The sequence below is a fragment of the Zingiber officinale genome, chromosome 2A, assembly GCF_018446385.1.
Source record: "Zingiber officinale cultivar Zhangliang chromosome 2A, Zo_v1.1, whole genome shotgun sequence".
Lineage (NCBI taxonomy): Eukaryota > Viridiplantae > Streptophyta > Magnoliopsida > Zingiberales > Zingiberaceae > Zingiber > Zingiber officinale.
In genome coordinates, this window is record NC_055988.1 from 33041959 (window position 1) to 33046135 (window position 4177).

Consider the following 4177-nt stretch of genomic DNA (forward strand, 5'->3'; position numbering starts at 1 on the left):
AAATCTGAAAAATCAAACCTAGAAGATCCCGTGCCATATGCGAAAGAATGCCTAGCAGGCTCCATAAAACTAGAAGGCTGCGGGTGTCCAAATGACGGGGGCTCATGATGTGGCTCAGTGTCTCCAAGTATAGAAGGGTTATCCTCAAAATCCAACTCAGAAATTACCCAATTAGCTGGGTTACGGATAGTAGTTCGTTCAAGAAAAGGAAGGGGTAAAGGGGAACCACTCCTCCTAGGAAACGCGAAACTATTCTCATCCCGAACGATCATTTTCATAGCAAGACATGCATCAATGTCAATCATGTCATTACCATGAATTATTTCCAACCCATCAACATCAAGATTTAAATTATATGCTATTCGGGTAATCAAACCACCAAAAACAATTGATCCCAATGATGCCCTAGCAGATCTTAATAAGGTTTGAACAAAATGAAAACCAGAATCAAATTCAATCTTATAAAGCATAGCCCATAAAGCATAAAGTTCTATCTTTTTAACCACCCCATCACTCTCTCCCCTACCAAAAATAGTTTTACTCATGACTCTATGTAGATACCTAAAGATGGGGTTTTGCATATTGGAGGCCTTAGCTCTTGAAGGCTCATAAGGTTGACCTAACCCAGTTATTGCATTCCAAAAATGATTCCAATTAAACCTTGGATCAAACCTACGAGGGCTACCGGTGGTTATTCCAAAACAAGAATTAAAGTCACTAAATGTCCATAGAAATTCTTGATTCATTAGTCTAAATGAGATTTTTCCAAAATAATCATCTTCATTAGTAAAATGGACATCCAATGAACTTAAAAATTCCAAAACAAGACGAGGATATGTAGGCAAATGTGTGTACATAATATCACCCCAATCTAAAAAACCAATCATCAAATCTACATCTTCCCTAATTCCAAGCATATCAAGAACAATTGGGTCCATATATCTAGTACACACTATCTTTCTATTGACAAGAATTGCAAATCTAGTTACTTGATCATCATTTCTAAACACGATATTGAATTCATTGTCATTACCTTCGTTGCATGAAGTCCTTTTGCCTTTGCCCTTCACTGGTTGTTTTCCCTTGTCCTTTGATGGCTCCTCCTCTTTGTCCCCACTGGATCCACCACCTCTTTTGCGAAGTTTCTTCAAAATGTTGGACATCTTGATGAGTTTAGATAGGGGAAAAGTTATCTAGGGTTGGAAGAATGAAACTCAAAGAACAAAACTTCAAAGAGCAAAGATCTTAGGTTAGGAGGATGAAAAGTGAAGAGGAGAATCCGGATCTAAGAGATCTTGAGAGATTAGAGAGGAGTTTTTAAGAGATTGGGAGAGAGAAAGATGTTTTGGAGAGTTGGGGGTGTGCGGAACACGGCCAAGATCTGCCCGTGTGAGGTAGAAGAAAGACTTTAATAGTTCTCCTACACGGGCCGTGTAGATCTACACGGCCTCCCCCTCTTCCTTCTCTGGATTCCTCGCACGGCCGTGTCTGGGACACGGCCTCTCCATCTTTCCTCTCGGGATTCTTTACACGGCCGTGTTTGAGACACGGCCTAGATCCTTTTCTCCTCGGAAGATGCTACATGGCCGTGTCTGGATGACATGGCCTAAGCACTTCCCTTCTCCATAACTTTTGCCTAGCCGTGTATAGCACACGGCCGAGCTCCGTTTTGCACCTAACCTGAAAACAAAATCAAAAGAATGCATCAAACTAAAAGAAATTTAGATACAAATCAAAACTAACTAAAAGAACCCTTGGGTTGCCTCCCAAGAAGCGCTTGTTTAAGGTCTTTAGCTCGACCAAACTTTATCATTCGCTTCTTTTCCTCGCCCTTGGAGGACAGATATACTTTTCGTTTTTGTTGGGAGATCTTCTCCCAACATCTTCCACCACATTGTCTCCTTCGTTTGGTGGCCTTCCATGAGGATGGAAATTCCATTCCTCAAGTTTATAAATGCTTGTCCTGCTACAAGCATTTAAAAGAGACGAGACATGGTTAGAGATATTAGATAAATCATATTCCAACTTTTCCTTACCAATTACCAAAGAAAGCTTATGATTTTTGACATCAATTATAGCTCCAGCTGTAGCAAGGAAAGGTCTTCCTAATATGATAGGAATCCTAGGGTCCTCTTCCATGTCCAACACGACAAAATCTGTGGGAATAACATTCCCATCCACCTCTACTGGCACATCTTCTATAATACCCAAAGGGTACCTGCAGGAATGATCGACAAGTTGAAGTGCCATAGAAGTAAGTTTAATATTTTTGAGACCTAATATATTACAAATTAAATAGGGAATAAGGCTAACACTCGCCCCCAAATCACAGAAAGCTTTTTCAAAAAATTCTTTTCCTATGTTGCAAGGAATATAAAAGCTCCCTGGGTCCTTCAGTTTTGGAGAAGTGTTCTTCTCAAAAATAGCACTACATTCCTCACTAAGCGCAATGGTCTCGACCTCTCCTCTTCTTCTCTTGTTTGACATGAGATCCTTCAGGAATTTGGCAAATCTAGGCATTTGTAGAATAGCATCGATAAGAGGTACCTCTACACAAATTTCCTTAACTTTTTCTAGAAACTTGCCAAATTCTTCATCTTTCTTGAGCATTGTAAGTCTTTGAGGAAAAGGGACAGCTTTGCTATGATGGTTTAGTGGTAGAGTTCCTTCAACCTCAATGGTACTCTCCTCATTAGCTTGAATCTGATTTGGTATAGGAGGAGAGAGCTCTTCTTCTTTTTGTATCCCTTTTGAAGCAGTCGCTTGAGAGTCTCCCAAGGTCCGTCCGCTCCTAAGCTCAATTCTATTGCAATGCTCCATAGGATTCACATCAGGTTTTCCTGGAAGTTGTCCTGGTACTCTGGATGAAGAGGAAGCTAGTTGGGCAATTTGACTATCCTGGATCTTTTGATGCTTTTCAGAATTATCCATTCTCTGAATGAGCTTTGCTAAATCTTGCTTCATTTCATTCTGACTTGAGATAATTTCTTCAAGCATCTTTTCAACATTTGACTTTGGTAAGCCTTGAGAAGATAGATGTTGAAAATTTTGTTGCCCAGCTTGGAAATTTGGTCTTGCCCCCATAGATAGTCCTTGATCTTGATTATTTCTGTAAGAAAAATTTGGATGACTCTTCCATCCAGGGTTATAAGTATTTGAGTATGGGTTGTTCTGCCTTTGATTGTAACTCATGATTGCATCACATTGTTCAAGTTGATTGATTTGTGCAGTGATAGCTCCTAATGGACATGAGTCATTTGAATGCTCTGAACTCCCACATACTTCACAAGATGTACTAATAGCATTGACTATATTAGCACTAGCCCCCATATTCTCAAATTTCTTTGTAAGAGCGTCCAATTTTTCAGATAAAAGAGTGACTGTATCTACATCAAACTTCCCTGATGCTTTAATTGTTGGGTTTACAGAAGAATAGCCACCACTTCTTTCATTTGCCCATTGGTGATGATTTTGTGCTACACTTTCAATGATTTCTTCGGCTTCATCTAAGCTTTTGTTCATAAGTGCCCCTCCAGCAGCTGAATCAAGGGACACTTTGGTATGATAATTGATACCATTATAAAAAGTGTGCAACACTAACCATCTTTCCAGCCCATGATGTGGGCATTGTCTGAGCATACTATTATATCTATCCCATGCTTCAAAAATAGATTCTGAGTCAGTTTGCTTGAAGCTTGCAATTAAATTCCTCATATGAGCTGTTTTGCTTGGTGGATAGAACTTATCAAGAAACTGTTGCTCACACTGCTCCCAAGTGGTGATGCTATTAGGGGCCAAAGAATTCAGCCATTGCTTTGCCCTATCTCTTAGAGAAAACCCAAATAACAATAATCTAACTGCATCTGAAGGAACTCCATTCATTTTCATGGTACCACATATTTCATAAAAGACCTCTAAGTGTTGATTGGGGTCTTCATGAGGTCCTCCACCAAATTGGTTCTGCTGCACCATAGATATGATTGCGGGTTTGATCTCAAAGTTATTAGCTTCCACTGAAGGTCTTGAAATACTAGATCGAAAACCTCTTGCATAGGGTGCTGCATAATCCTTGAGTGGTCTATTTGCCATGTTCAAATGTTCCTGTTCTTCAATTTACCTTTGCAGAATTCTTCTTTTATGGAAAGTTCTATCAATCTCAGGGTCAAAAGGAAAGAAT

The 4177-nt window shown here is 39.7% G+C and overlaps 1 non-coding gene across 1 annotated transcript; it reads left to right on the forward strand.

The window, feature by feature from the left end:
* The first annotated feature begins 3610 nt into the window (after nt 1–3610).
* Nucleotides 3611–3716, forward strand: LOC122044750. Its single transcript, XR_006129762.1, has one exon. It is a non-coding gene; the product is annotated as a small nucleolar RNA R71 (small nucleolar RNA).
* Nucleotides 3717–4177: the final 461 nt, after the last annotated feature.